This window comes from Triticum urartu, chromosome 1 (genome assembly GCF_003073215.2).
Source record: "Triticum urartu cultivar G1812 chromosome 1, Tu2.1, whole genome shotgun sequence".
Lineage (NCBI taxonomy): Eukaryota > Viridiplantae > Streptophyta > Magnoliopsida > Poales > Poaceae > Triticum > Triticum urartu.
In genome coordinates this window covers 519,178,950-519,195,294 of record NC_053022.1, presented here as the reverse complement: position 1 = coordinate 519,195,294, position 16,345 = coordinate 519,178,950, and positions in this window count along the sequence as shown.

Below are 16,345 nucleotides of genomic sequence, written 5' to 3'. Positions count from 1 at the left end.
TGTGAAACAATTTCCACAATATCTGTAGCGACCCGACCCGAATGGGTCAAGTCTCTATGCTTAAGTGTCATCCCTGGATCGGTATGCTGACACACAGTACTCAAAGGATTTATAACAGAGGTAAATCACATGTATAAAGTAACGTAAATACTATTACCTCAATCCATATAGCGGAAGCAACAAGGTTGTGGATTCCCATCAACACCAACGGCAAAGTTGAGTGTAGAAATCGTAACCCTAACGTATCACTTACTCGTCGTAAGAAACCTGCAACATGAGACGTTGCAGCCCGAAACGGGTCAGTACATTGAATGTACTGGCAAATTCACACCATAGAGAATGATGAACAATGGCTATCACTATATGCATATATGGCTGGTGGAAAAGCTCTATGGTTATAAGGTTTTAGCGAAAAGCCAATTTTTCCCTACTGCAAAGGAATAAATTTATTTAACTATCATGGTGGTTGTTAAACATCGAGAATGGTTGACAGCATTCCGATCCCAATTAAGTAATTAAAACCCAACAACATTAATTAGAAGTAACATGATGAGATTCACATGATATTCAAGTACTAGATACTCAAGTTGTCCATAACCGGGGACACGGCTAATCATGATTAGTTTGTACACTCTGTAGAGGTTTGCGCACTTTTACCCACAAGACTCGATCGCCTTCGTTGGATTTCTCACACTACATGGTGTTTGAGAAACGGATGACCGAGACACAGTCTTTCAGAAGCGCTAGCACCTTACGATTGGGTAGACCGTACCACCTACATCCCCTACATCTGCTAGTCTACCACTGTAAGAGTTCGCACGACTTAGTCAACTATGCCAGAGCCCATAATGGCTTGTGGCTGCACACGGAAGTTACTAGCATGAATGATCTTATGATCCCTTTGAGCCTGGGTGGTGGTCCGAAATAAAAATAGGCAAGTCCTGATAGACATCAGGTGCCTCAATCCACCCAGATGTGTGTTTAAGTTTCCACCTTGGATAAACCATTAAAATTAACAAACTCACATCTGTCATGGATATCACTCACCCAGTCCACGTCTACTAGCATAGCATGGCATAATAAGCAAACGTAGAAGTAACTCCCAAAGGTTTGATAATAATACAGGTAATAGGTACTACCTCATCTACTTCCCATCCCACAATTTAATTAGATCCTAATCATGCAATGTGTGAGGATTGATGTAATGCAATAAAACTGGGTTGTAGAAAAGGTATGATCAAAGTGTGAACTTGCCTGCAATGTTGATGAAGATGATTCACACTAAAAATTCTTGATAGTTCTACTCGTCACACTCCGGTCAATCTATCGTAAGCAAGCAATAGTAACCGCACATAAGCAATCACTCAAAAGATCAGAAAGAACGAAGAAGACGATTCGGAAAACATCAAAACCAAGAAAATAACTCTTGCAACATAAAACAATTTCTAACAGTACCAAAATTATGTGAATTTGGCCTTATTAGAATGTTTAGGTCAAGAGCTTCGATTTGCAAAAAGAATCAACTCAAACGGAGCTACGAAACTCAAGTTATGATCAAATGAAGTTTGAATTCAAATCTGATCTAATTCAAATTTTAAACTTTTCAAAAACATGTTTGAGTTGGATTACTGGATAGAGGAGATCATAACGAAGACGTGGGCGTTGGTTTCGTTGGATTTGGACTAACGAGTAAAAAGTAGTGATAGATTAAAGTTCAGGGACTAAACTGTAAAGAAAACTCCTCACATATAAGTCCCTGGCTGAAATTAAAATAGAAAAAGAAAAAGACTAAATTGCAATAGTTCGTTACTGAACGCTAACGGATGGATTCGTTCGCTCCGAAGGGATAGACAGCGAACGTTCTCTGTATAGGACTAGCCACAAAAAAAACGATCTAAAAGAAAAACCGAAGAAAACCGGATCGGGTTTTTTGGTTATACCAGTTCGAGGAAAATAAAACGGAGGCGGCGGCGGTTAACTCCGGCGAGTGTCGCGGCGGCTCCGGCGAAGTGATGCGGCAGCGGCGGCGGCACTACGAGGCGGCGGAGCTTGCAGCGGCGGCGGCGGCGCGCGGCGAGGCAGCAGAGGCGGCAGCGAGGCGAGGCGGCGTGTGGCGAGGCAGCAGAGGGGCGCGGCGCAGGCGGCTCCGGCGTCGGTGGTTGGCAGCGGCGGCGGCGAGAAGCGGGGCGGCGAGGAGAGAGAGAGGCGGCAGGGCCGGCGCATTTATGGGGGCGGGGCGGCTCCGTGGCGTGGGCGAGGGGCCGGACGGAGCCGTGTCGGCGCCGGACTCCGGTGGAGTCCCGGTCGGCCACGACGGGGAAGGCGGCACGGAGCTGGGCCTTGGCCTGGCCGGTTGGCGGGGCCGGCCCAGTCGGGGAAAGTTTTTTTTTAAAGATTTTTCCAGACAAACAGAACGGATAAAAACAAAATAAATAAAAATTTTATATAGGCATATTATATATCAAAATTTTCAGAAAAAGATTTTCTACACGCTGAACATTTTTATTACTTCAAATAAAATCCACAAAAATCCAGATAATTCAAATAGTGCTACTGGTCTATTAAAATCCAACTAAAATCATTTTAAAAATACCAAAATGATTTCAAATTAATTTTCCTCCAATTTTCTAATGTAGGGAATCATGTTACCCTATTTTCCATATATTTTATTTTTGGAGGAAAATAATTTGAATAAAACTCAAATAAATCCAAATTGAAAATTATTTCCAAAAGGACTTGAAATCGATCCTTTGAAACTCCCTACTCATATTTCATAATTTGAAGAAGTCATTTTATCTTCTCTCATGAAAATCATTGAGTTTCATAAAGTTTCTGAATTGGAAAAATATTTCCCAATGGAATTTAAATATTTTTCAGACACCCTTTTCATTTTAAATGGAAGAAGTCATGTCATCTTCTCTCTAGGGTTTTGTGTTGAAAAGAATTTGAATTCATGGAGATCAGAAAGCAAATATGAAAGTTTGGGAAAGTCCTTTTATTCCCTCTCATTTAACTTTCAAAAAGTTTCGAATTCACTCACTTTCAAGCAATCAATCATATCTATCTATTTATTATAACATTCCAAAATTTAGAATTTTGGGATGTTACAAACCTACCACCCTTAAAATGAATCTCGTCCTCGAGATTCGGAGAGGCTAGCAAGAAAAGGTTAGGGTTTGGGGGTCTCCTCAAAATCCATCGATCATCACCGGGGTCTGGGGTGCTACCACCCTTAGAAGCATGGTTACGGTTCTATCAAAACTCATATACTCCATCCTTATTCTTGACAGTGTCGGTCTTCTTAGATCTTCAGGATAATTCCTTATATGGGCTCTTTCGGTACTGGCATAACCTTTTCCTCATTTCTTCTGTCCTTTCCTCTTGGTAAGGTTATTTCGAGATTGGGTCTTATTAGCTGACCGGTCTGGCGCCAATTCTAAATAACTATCGATATCTCATGGTGGTTAACAATTTATGGCTTCTCCTGCAGGAAATGGGTCTGGGTTGATCCTCACCGTATAACCTACGGTTGGCAAAAAGTTGCCGTGTACAAGGGAAAAATTCTTATACCATTCTAAGGTTTAACAAGGTTTAATATCGTCGTCTCTCTACTATAGGCAAGTCACTCAGATTTACCATCCCATATAGCAAGGCGAATAATAAGAGTAAGTCGGTATGGTGATCAATCCATCCCGCACCCAAATCATTACCTTGTATATGGTTTAGCGAATCTCGCATTGTAACACTCGGTCATCCTCACAAGCATTGCAGAATTTCTCTCGTCGACGAACCAAGTTCGGAATAATCCATTGATTCTACAAGCCAGACAAACATCTATCGTTCCTTCACAACTCTCAGGTTTTGCGTAAACTCCTATAAAATTGTCTGTCGACAAAGGTATATCCTCTTCCAGGGTTCTTCCTTCAGCAAGAATGTGCTTGCTTCTTGGCAGTTCCTGGGGCCTGTGGGTTATGGCCCATCTCATCACTTGCAAACCTTGAACTCTTCATCGGGGCAGCGGATCTCTAATCCAACATCCAACTTCCAGCTTTCCTAGTATACTTAAATCCATCCAATTGTACTGTCTTCCTTCCATCTATTGGCACCAAACTAGGACATGTTTACTCAGACTCATCATGGAGTTTCCATTGATCCATATTTCCTACATCATACCTCCTTTATATCCAATAGTAATTCATATCTTCATCCTCGTGGAATATCCCACATACCGAGATAAAAACTTATACTTATGAAGTCCATATTCTACTTCGTGGAACATCATTATCCTTTCCAGGGTCAAGCGTCCTTACAGGGGAATATTGGCCATCTCTGCATGGTACTTCTTCAACTGGGAAACGGGAAACACATCTTGAACTCCTGACAGTCCTTCGGGTAACTCCAACTTGTAGGCCACTTCTCCCATACGCTCCAAAACTCGGTATGGTCCTACAAATCTCGGGGCTAACTGTCCCTTAACTCCAAATTGTTTATCTCCTTGCAGAGGGGCGCACGAAGACATGCTCTGTCTCCAATTTCGTAGACTACCTCCTTGCGTTTTTGAGTCTGTATAACTCTTCTGTCTAGACTGAGATACCTTCAGTCTATCTCGAATCAACATAACATTCTCTTCTGACTCCTTGATCACAGTTGGTCCAAACAACTGTCGGTCTCCAACTTCATCCCACATACTCTTGGGGCATCACACATATCGAGACAAAACCCGTATTCATTTTGTCCGAAATCCATTACAGGGTACTACCACCCTTAAAATGCACAAATCTTTCATAGACCATATTTCTCTTATCCTCAAAAATGGTCAAAAATCCTTCTTCATAGAGTAACAACTCATAAAATCCATATCTTTACCAACGATGCTAACTTTATTGCTTCTCCAATGATTACAATCTCTCGCTTTTCCATTACATGTCTCAACTCAACACCTCAATATAAAAGAAAGTGTTCTCACTTCTACTACTCCATTTTCTTTTGTTGCAAACTCAACTATCTAGCACAAGTTTCCTTCTCCTTGGGGCATTCTCTAGCAAGGTGCCCTGCTTCAATTTGCAAAAAGAATCAACTCAAACAGAGCTACGAAACTCAAGTTATGATCAAATGAAGTTTGAATTCAAATCTGATCTAATTCAAATTTTAAACTTTTCAAAAACATGTTTGAGTTGGATTACTGGATAGAGGAGATCATAACGAAGACGTGGGCGTTGGTTTCGTTGGATTTGGACTAACGAGTAAAAAGTAGTGATAGATTGAAGTTCAGGGACTAAACTGTAAGAAAACTCCTCACATATAAGTCCTTGGCCGAAATTAAAATAGAAAAAGAAAGAGACTAAATTGCAAACGTTCGTTACCAAACCCTACCGGATGGATTCGTTCGCCCCGAAGGGATAGACAGCGAACGTTCTCTGTATAGGACTAACCACAAAAAAAACGATCTAAAAGAAAAACCGAAGAAAACCGGATCGGGTTTTTTGGTTATACCGGTTCGAGGAAAATAAACCGGAGGCGGCGGCGGTTAACTCCGGCGAGTGTCGCGGCGGCTCCGGCGAAGTGATGCGGCAGCGGCGGTGGCACTGCGAGGCGGCGGAGCGTGCAGCGGCGGCGCGCGGCGAGGCAGCAGAGGCGGCAGCGAGGCGAGGCGGCGCGCGGCGAGGCAGCAGAGGGGCGCGGCGCAGGCGGCTCCGGCGTCGGTGGTTGGCAGCGGCGGCGGCGCGATGCGGCTCGAGGCGGCGGCGAGAAGCGGGGCGGCGAGGAGAGAGAGAGGCGGCGGGGCCAGCGCATTTATGGGGGCGGGGCGGCTCCGTGGCGTGGGCGTGGGGCCGGACGGAGCTGTGTCGGCGCCGGACTCCGGTGGAGTCCTGGTCGGCCACGACGGGGAAGGCGGCGCGGAGCTGGGCCTTGGCCTGGCCGGTTGGCTGGGCCGGCCCAGTCGGGGAAAGTTTTTTTTTTAAAGATTTTTCCACACAAACAGAACGGATAAAAACAAAATAAATAAAAATTTTATATAGGCATATTATATATCAAAATTTTCAGAAAAAGATTTTCTACACGCTGAACATTTTTATTACTTCAAATAAAATCCACAAAAATCCAGATAATTCAAATAGTGCTACTGGTCTATTAAAATCCAACTAAAATCATTTTAAAAATACCAAAATGATTTCAAATTAATTTTCCTCCAATTTTCTAATGTAGGGAATGATGTTACCCTATTTTCCATATATTTTATTTTTGGAGGAAAATAATTTGAATAAAACTCAAATAAATCCAAATTGAAAATTATTTCCAAAAGGACTTGAAATCGATCCTTTGAAACTCCAAACTCATATTTCATAATTTGAAGAAGTCATTTTATCTTCTCTCGTGAAAATCATTGAGTTGCATAAAGTTTCTGAATTGGAAAAATATTTCCCAATGGAATTCAAATATTTTTCAGACACCCTTTTCATTTTAAATGGAAGAAGTCATGTCATCTTCTCTCTAGGGTTTTGTGTTGAAAAGAATTTGAATTCATGGAGATCAGAAAGCAAATATGAAAGTTTGGGAAAGTCCTTTTATTCCCTCTCATTTAACTTTCAAAAAGTTTCGAATTCACTCACTTTCAGACAATCAATCATATCTATCTATTTATTATAACATTCCAAAATTTAGAATTTTGGGATGTTACAATGTCTTAATTTTGTGCCAAACTCGTAATTCAGATATTCATCTCTATGATCATATCATAGATATTTTATCCTCTTGTCACGACGATCTTTCAACTTCACCCTGAAATTACTTGAACCTTTCAATAATTCAGACTCGTGATTCATCAAGTAAATATACTCAACATCTACTCAAATCATCTGTGAAGTAAGAACATAACGATATCCACTCCACGCCTCAGCACTCATTGGACTGCATACATCAAAATGTATTACTTCCAACAAGTTGCTTTCTACTTCCATTTTACTGAAAACGAGGCTTTCAATCATCTTGCCCATGTGGTATGATTTGCATGTCTCAAGTGATTCAAAATCAAGTGAGTCCAAACGATCCATCTGTATAGAGTTTCTTCATGCATATCTACCAACAAACATGGTTCGCATGTCTCAATCCTTTCAAAAATGAGTGAGTCCAAAGATCCATCAACATGGAGCTTCTTCATGCGTTTTATACCGATATGACTTAAGTGGCAGTGCCACAAGTAGGTGGTATTACTATCTTATATCTTTTGGCATGAACATGTGTATCACTATGATCGAGATTCAATGAACCATTCATTTTAGGTGCAAGACCATTCAAATAAACAGAGTAACCGTTATTCTCCTTAAATGAATAACCGTATTGCTATAGACATAATCCAATCATGTCTATGCTCAACGCAAACACCAATCTCGATGGTAGAGGGAGCATACGATATTTGATCAACCTTGGAAATACTTCCGACACATATCGTCATCTCACCTTTTAGCTAGTCTCCATTTATTCCGTAGCTTTTATTTCGAGTTACTAACACTTAGCAACCGAACCGGTATCCAATACCATGGTGCTACTAGGAGTACTAGTAAAGTACACAATGTATATCCAATATACTTCTATCGACCTTGCCAGCCTTCTCATCTACCAAGTGTCTAGGGTAATTCTGCTCCAGTGGTTGTTCCCCTTATTACAGAAGCACTTAGTCTCGGGTTTGGGTTCAACCTTGGGTTTCTTCACTAGAACAGCAGCTAATTTGCCGTTTCATGAAGTATCCCTTCTTGCCCTTGCCCTTCTTGAAACTAGTGGTTTCACCAACCATCAACGATTGATGCTCCTTCTTGATTTCTACTTTTGCGGTGTCAAACATCGCGAATATCTCAAGGATCATCATATATGTCCCTGATATATTATTGTTCATCACGAAGCTCTTAGTAGCTTGGTGGTAATGACTTCGGAGAACCATCACTATTTCATCTGGAAGATCAACTCCCACTCGATTCAAGCGATTGTTGTACTCAGACAATCTGAGCACAAGTTCAACAATTGAGCTTTTCTCCCTTAGTTTGCAGGCTAAGAAAATCGTCGGAGGTCTTATACCTCTTGACGTGGGCACGAGCCTGAAATCCCAATTTCAGCCCTCGAAACATCTCATATGTTTCGCGATGTTTCAAAACCGTCTTCGGTGCCTCAATTCTAAACCGTTTAACTGAACTATCACATAGTTATCAAAATGTGTATGCCAGACGTTCGCAACATCCATAGACAACGTTCGAGGTTCAGCACACTTAGCGGTGCATTAAGGACATAAGCCTTCTATGAAGCAATGAGGACAATCCTCAGTCTACGGACCTAGTCCGCATAATTGCTACTATCAAATTTCAACTAAATTTTCTCTAGGAACATATCTAAACAGTAGAACTGAAGCGCGAGCTACGACATAATTTGCGAAGACCTTTTGACTATGTTCAGGATAATTAAGTTCATCTTATGAACTCCCACTCAGATAGACATCCCTCTAGTCATCTAAGTGATTACATGATCCGAGTCAACTAGGCCGTGTCCGATCATCACGTGAGACGGACTAGTCATCATCGGTGAACATCTTCATGTTGATCGTATCTTCTATACGACTCATGCTCGACCTTTCGGTCTCTTGTGTTCCGAGGCCATGTCTGTACATGCTAGGCTTGTCAAGTCAACCCAAGTGTTTTGCATGTGTTCTGAGGCCATGTCTGTACATGCTAGGCTCGTCAACACCCGTTGTATTCGAACGTAAGAATCTATCACACCCGATCATCACGTGGTGCTTCGAAATGACGAACTTTCGCAACGGTGCACAGTTAGGGGGAACACTTTCTTGAAATTTTAATGAGGGATCATCTTATTTACTACCGTCGTTCTAAGCAAATAAGAAGTATAAACATGATAAACATCACATGCAATCAAATAGTGACATGATATGGCCAATATCATATTGCTCCTTTTGATCTCCATCTTCGGGGCTCCATGATCATTATCGTCACTAGCATGACACCATGATCTCCATCATCATGATCTCCATCATCGTGTCTTCATGAAGTTGTCTCGCCAACTATTACTTCTACTTCTATGGCTACCGGTTAGCAATAAAGTAAAGTAATTACATGACGTTTATGTTGACACGCAGGTCATAAATAAATAAAGACAACTCCTATGGCTCCGGCCGGTTGTCATACTCATCGACATGCAAGTCGTGATTCCTATTACAAGAACATGATCAATCTCATACATCACATATCATTCATCACATTCTTCTTGGCCATATCACATCACATAGCATACCCTGCAAAAACAAGTTAGACGTCCTCTAATTGTTGTTTGCATGTTTTACGTGGCTGCTATGGGTTTCTAGCAAGAACGTTTCTTACCTACGCAAAAACCACACTGTGATATGCCAATTGCTATTTACCCTTCATAAGGACCCTTTTCATCGAACCCGATCCGACTAAAGTGGGAGAGACAGACACCCGCTAGCCACCTTATGCAACTAGTGCATGTCAGTCGGTGGAACCAGTCTCACGTAAGAGTACGTGTAAGGTCGGTCCGGGCCGCTTCATCCCACAATGCCATCGAATCAAGATAGGACTAGTAACGGTAAGCATATTGAACAAAATCAACGCCCACAACTACTTTGTGTTCTACTCGTGCATAGAAACTACGCATAGACCTAGCTCATGATACCACTGTTGGGGAACGTAGCATAAATTCAAAATTTTCCTACGTGTCACCAAGATCTATCTATGGAGTCATCTAGCAACGAGGGAGGAGTGGATCTACATACCCTTGTAGATCGCGCGCGGAAGCGTTCAAGAGAACGGGGTTGATGGAGTCGTACTCGTCGTGATCCAAATCACCGATGATCCTAGCGCCGAACGGACGGCACCTCCGCGTTCAACACACATACGGAGCTGCGACATATCCTCCTTCTTGATCCAGCAAGGGGGAAGGAGAGGTTGATGGAGATCCAGCAGCACGACGGCGTGGTGGTGGAAGTAGCGGGATTCCACCAGAGCTTCGCCAAGCGCTGTGGGAGGAGGGAGATGTGTCATGGGAGGGAGAGGGAGGCACCAGGGCTTAGGTGTTGCTGCCCTCCCTTCCCCCCACTATATATAGGGCCAAGGGAGAGGGGGGCGCAGCCTTGGCCCTTCCTCCAAGGAAGGGTGCGGCCAGGGAGGAGTCCATCCTCCCCAAGGCACGTCGGAGGTGCCTTCCCCCTTCAGGACTCTTCCTTTCCCTTATCTCTTGGCGCATGGGCCTCTTGGGGCTGGTGCCCTTGGCCCATACAGGACAAGGCGCACCCCCTACAGCCCATGTGGCCCCCGGGGCAGGTGGCCCCACCCGATGGACCCCCGGGACCCTTCCGGTGTTCCCGGTACAATACCGGTGACCCCGAAACTTGTCTCGATGGCCGAAATAGCACTTCCTATATATAAATCTTTACCTTCGGACCATTCCGGAACTCCTCGTGATGTCCGGGATCTCATCTAGGACTCCGAACAACTTTTGGGTTACCGCATACTAATATCTCTATAACCCTAGCATCACCGAACCTTAAGTGTGTAGACCCTACGGGTTCGGGAGACATGCAGACATGACCGAGATGACTCTCCGGTCAATAACCAACAGCGGGATCTGGATACCCATGTTGGCTCCCACATGTTCCACGATGATCTCATCGGATGAACCACGATGTCAAGGACTTAATCAATCCCGTATACAATTCCCTTTGTCTATCCGTACGATACTTGCCCGAGATTCGATCGTCGGTATCCCGATACCTTGTTCAATCTCGTTACCGGCAAGTCTCTTTACTCGTTCCGTAACACATCATACCGTGATCAACTCCTTGATCACATTGTGCACATTATGATGATGTCCTACCGAGTGGGCCCAGAGATACCTCTCCATTTACACGGAGTGACAAATCCCAGTCTCGATTCGTGCCAACCCAACAGACACTTTCGGAGATACCTGTAGTGTACCTTTATAGCCACCCAGTTACGTTGTGACGTTTGGCACACCCAAAGCACTCCTACGGTATCCGGGAGTTGCACAATCTCATGGTCTAAGGAAATGATACTTGACATTAGAAAAGCTTTAGCATACGAACTACATGATCTTGTGCTAGGCTTAGGATTGGGTCTTTATCCATCACATCATTCTCCTAATGATGTGATCCCGTTATCAATGACATCCAATGTCCATGGTCAGGAAACCGTAACCATCTATTGATCAACGAGCTAGTCAACTAGAGGCTTACTAGGGACATGGTGTTGTCTATGTATCCACACATGTATCTGAGTTTCATATCAATACAATTCTATCATGGATAATAAACGATTATCATGAACAAGGAAATATAATAATAACTAATTTATTATTTCCTCTAGGGCATATTTCCAACACCTGGAAACGGGATGAGGCGAAGACATGCACGCCGGCGAATCTTACCCAACTTCGGGGCTCTCCGGGGAGATAATACCCCTACTGCTGCTCTGCGGGGTCTCCGCATGATCACTATGGCCAAGTGTTTACACGGTTCCTCCTTGAGCTGTTTCTGGTGGTAGAAGAGGGCAAGGCTAGCTCTCTCCTTCTATCTGGTATGGTTTAGAACTACTGGGATCCAACCCCTTGCATGGGTGCCCTGGGGGTTTATATAGGCCTACACCCAGGGGTACAATGGTAATTCGACTGGGCGCGAGCCCCGCCGTCAGTGCCTCCGACCTCCGACTACTCTGCCGACTGCTGGGGCCCGCCGGCTGGTGGGCCCCGCCGACTGGTCTGGTACGAAGCCGACAGGCCGCGTCCGCCGTGGGCGGGTCTTGCCGGCCACTGATTACTGTAGTCGTGCTTCTGATGATGTAGGCTTGGTCATGGGGTCGTGGCTATAGCCCCGCCGCCTGGCGGGCGATCACTGTGGCCACTCCCCATCTCATCTTGATTAATGGTGCGTGGGCCCTGGGGGAGGGCTCGGCCGACTCCCCCGGGCCGACTCCCGACGGGTCCGACTGGCAGTTCTCCCGCCGTCTCCCGAGGTCTCGCTGACTGGTGGGCCCCGCTGCCTCCAGGCCGTACAGACAAGCCGTCATGGGAGCAGGACTTGGTACTATGGTGCTGATGTCAGGGCCGGCCGGGCAACAGTGCCACGCCGCACGGAGATCTTCCCAGGTACGGCGTGTTGTGGCCATGCCTGCCCTTGGTAAGGGGCGGGGAGTGGGCTTCACTGTAGCCACGCCCCTGCCCCGTCCCCTTCGATGAGGTCATGGTTTGTTGGAGTCGTCGCCCAACTCCCCAAAGCCGGCTTCTCTGGAAGTCGTCCCTGGGACTCGGCCGTGAGCGGGCAGTCGGCCGCCCTGCCGTCGACTCCTCAGGAGGCGGCTCTTTGCCCCGTGGTCTTGAGGGGCGCATCCTGCCCCGATGTCTTGAAAGGTTATGGGACTCGGCTTGGCCTACCCATGGACCATTACTCCGACAGTAGTCCCCGAAGCTGGTGAGGCGCCGCGGACGATCGGCCGAGAAGCCTCAGAAGTTTCTCTTTCGGGTGCTCAACACATGGTCTTGATTGACTTCTGCCGGGCTGACTAGAAGGAATCGGTCTTGCTCAACTCGGATTCACTTGATTCCGGCTCGCTCAGCATCTCGAACGCCGCGGCGGGATTTAAGCGGCGTGCTAGCAAAGCCTCCAGGCCGCCGCCCGTTCTTGGCCTGTTACACAAGGGCACGTGGCTAGGCCGTCCTGCCAGCCCACACGCACGTGGCTAGGCCCGCCACTACCGCGCCTCGGCGCCCGAGCGGATCCGCTGCGGCCCCGGTGGACGGTTGGGATTCCCGTGGAGTTACTATGCACAGTAACTTTACGTGGAACATGGGGGTCGTGGGGTTGTGGGCGCAGTAAATCCCCACGTGCGCCCCCTCGGCTTCGCAGCACACGGGGTTATAAGTAGGGGGGAAGAGGGGGGCATGCGCGCCCCTCCTTCCCACTACCCCTCGCTCTCTTCCTCCTTGCTGCTCCTTGCTCTTCTTTTCTTCGCTCCGCCGCATGCCCAAGCTCCGGCGAACGCCGCGGTGACAGCTCACGATGAGTTCTTCCTCCGCTGCCGCGCCTCCCCCAGTGCGCTCCGGCAGTTGGGACAGTTCCGAAGTTCATGAAGACCACATCGATTTCCTCCGCCGGACCCGTCGGCTTCCCGGCGAGGATCGCGTGCAGGTGTGTCTTGCGCCGGAGGGGGAGATTTCCCCTGCCCCACAGGAGGGCGAGCGGTTCATCTTCCGCTCGCACTGCTTGTGCGGGCTGGGGCTGCCGGCGAGCAGCTTTTTCCGGTCTTTCTTGGAGTTCTACGGCCTCCAGCCGCACCACCTCACCCCCAACACAGTGGTGCTGCTGTCCGCCTTCGTGGCCTTGTGCGAAGGCTTCCTCGGAGTCCTCCCCACCCTCGAGCTCTGGGGGGGGGGGGGTTCTTCTTCTCCAAGCTCGGCACCCAGGCCGCGGGCGTGCCGCCTCAATGCGGCGCCTTCATCGCCGTGCGAAGGTCAGCAGCCGACAACCCCTTCCCCTCCATCTCGCTGATAAAGTCGGTGAAGATGTGGCAGAGATCCTACTTCTACGTCAGGAATGTCGCCACGAGGGGCGACTGGGTCAACCTACCAGCTTTCGAAGCCGGCCCGCCGGCTGGGAGACTGCCCAACTGGTCGTACCGGGCCAGGTCGCTGACGCCTGCAGGAGCCGGCGCCATCACGCGACTCCGAGTGCTGACGTAGTCGGAGGGTTTGGCTGGTCCGGACCTGCTGGCCGCCTTCATTTCACGCCGAGTTCTCCCACTCCAAGGCCGCCCTCACATGATATGCCAGATGAGTGGGCACCGCGACCCGAGTTGGATGTGCACCAAGGACATGCCTCACGAAGAGGTGGCCCTCATGGTGAACTACCTCTCGGACAGCAGGCTCCCGGAGGACTGGCGATTCGGCAAGGAGCCGTACTCCCGCGCCAACCCCCCGCCCGTGGTGAGTCGCCTTTCTTTTCTTTCTTTAGATTGTCTTCTTCTTGCCGGGTTTTGTTTTGACCAGTCGGCTTTGGTTAGAATCCCCTTCTTCACCCACCAGCCGGCACCTCGGGGCCGACCCGTGATTTCGTCGCCGACCGGGCGGAGAGCAACGTCGACGACCCCGATCTGGGGGCGGCAGCTCTGGAAGACGATGCCGAGGGAGGAGGAGGGGCAGCAGGCGACTTCAGGCCCTCGGCTACCTTCGCCGACTGGCCTGAAGACAACGCCGAGGGAGAAGTTGCCCCTCGCCATCGGCCAGGAGCCAGCCAGCCTGGCGTGGGCTCTTCTGCTGTTCCGGGCGCTCCAGGCGGCGGGAAGAAGCGCAGGGCCGCGCCGACTTTGTTCGGCAGTCGGCCGAAGAAGCCCAAGGGCTCGGCTGCGGCGACCCGGCGGGATGAGGCAGCCGCGAAGGCCAAGCGCTTCCGTAAGGAAGTGAAGAAGCCGCCGTTGGTCTCCGCGTAAGTATTCTGTCTTCAAAGTTTTATTCTTTCTTCGTGATTTGTCTGAGTCTCTGCTTGCCCCTCTTTCTTCAGGGCTCCCCTCTCTCTTGAGTGGGTCGCCGCCGCCTCCGTCATGGGGTCAGCGGAGACGTCCGCCACCACTCGGCGGATTGACCCCGCTGCTGACCTCCGGGAGGCGACGGAGCGGAATGCGCAGGAGAGGCTCAACAAAGAGGAGGCCCTCCGCCTGGAGAAGGCGGAGGCCGACAGGGCGGAGGCCTCCGCTAAGAAAAAACTAGCGGAGGACGAAGTCGCCGCCGCGGCGAAGCAGCAGGCTGAGGAAGCCGCACGCCGCCAGTTGGCCTTGCTCGTCACCCCGCAGAACTCTGTGCCGCCGCCTCCGGAGTTCACAGGGCCAACTAGAGAAGCCGGCGGGGAGAACCTCGTCGAGGGGAGGGAAGGCGGCGACCCCTCTACTCCGGACACGAACGTTCCGCCGCCGCCTCCGTCGCCGTCTGAAGGCGCGCAAGGCGAGCAGCCAGCGGACCCTCCGGTGCCGCCGACCGAAGATGAGGCCGTGGCGAGGCTACTCCTCCAAGTCGGCTCGCCAACGCGCCGTCGTCTGGAGAAGGCGACTTCGGCACCCCGCCCCCTGGAAGCCGGCACCGACAGCTTGGCGGCCCCAGACGCCGAAGCGACGAGTGCCTCACCTGTTGGGTGGGTGCGAGGAGGCGGCACAGGGCCGCTGAACCGGGAGCTCCTGGACGTCCAGGCGAAGGTCCGTGCTGAGGGCGATGCTCTCCAGAGTTGCACCAAGGCATTCCTAGTCTTGCGGGAAGCCGTCCGTGTATGTTTTTTTCCTTTGGTCTTTGTTTTCTTGCTCCTCTCTGTGGGGGCGCGCCAGCGCACCCACTGGGTGTAGTCCCCGAGTTTCGGGCCGGCTGCTGAGCAGGCGGCCCGGAACTCCAATTGATGAACTTCTAGGTACTAACTTTGTCTGAAATGCTTGTCGTAGGATTACCACAACCTCCGCGTCACTGCCTTCAACCGTAACGTTGAAGAGCTGGGCAAGCGGACCGCCGACTTGTCGGAGAGCCAGAGTAAGTCCCCTTTTTTTGCGGGGGCGCGCTAGCGCACCCGCGGGCTGTAGTCCCCGAGATTCGGGCCGGCTGGCCAGCTGCTGAGCAGCCGGCCCGAATCTCCCCGGCGACCTACTTTATTGACAACTGTTGTCTTTCTTCCTTTCCTTCAGGAGCCAACGCTGCTCTTTAACAGCAGCTGAGCGAAGCCAACTCCGCCCTGCGCGCCAAAGGGGAGGAGTGCAGCAAGCTCGCCACAGAGCGCGATCTGCTGGCCACTCAGTTGGTAGAGCAGAAGGAGCTGCTTGTGAAGTCGCAGAGGGAGGCGGAGGAGACGGAAACCGCCCTCTTAGCCGAGTTCGCGAGCGAGCACTCCTCCTGGACTGACAAGGAAGTACTGAGCGAAGACATCGTTGATGGTGAGCCTCTTTATTTTCTTTCTTCGAGTTGCCGACTTAGATCGTGCCGACTCCTGGTTTTTGACTTGCTTCTTCGTTTCTTCGTGTCTGTGCAGACTTCTTCCCTGGGCAGTCGCAGGCCGCCATCCAAGCCATCGAGGCTGGCCGTGAAGGTCGGAGGGTGGAGGGCGCAGAGATCGCCGCCGATGCCCCCCAAACTCTTGACGAGCACATCCTGAGCATCGAGGCTCGCCTCCGGCCAACTCACCGGATCCTGCGCCGGCTCCAGCACGTCGGTGCCTAGGCGATTGCCGCCCTTTGGCCGGATATGCAGGCTCCGCACACACCCAGCCTGACGGCCAACTGGCTGGAGG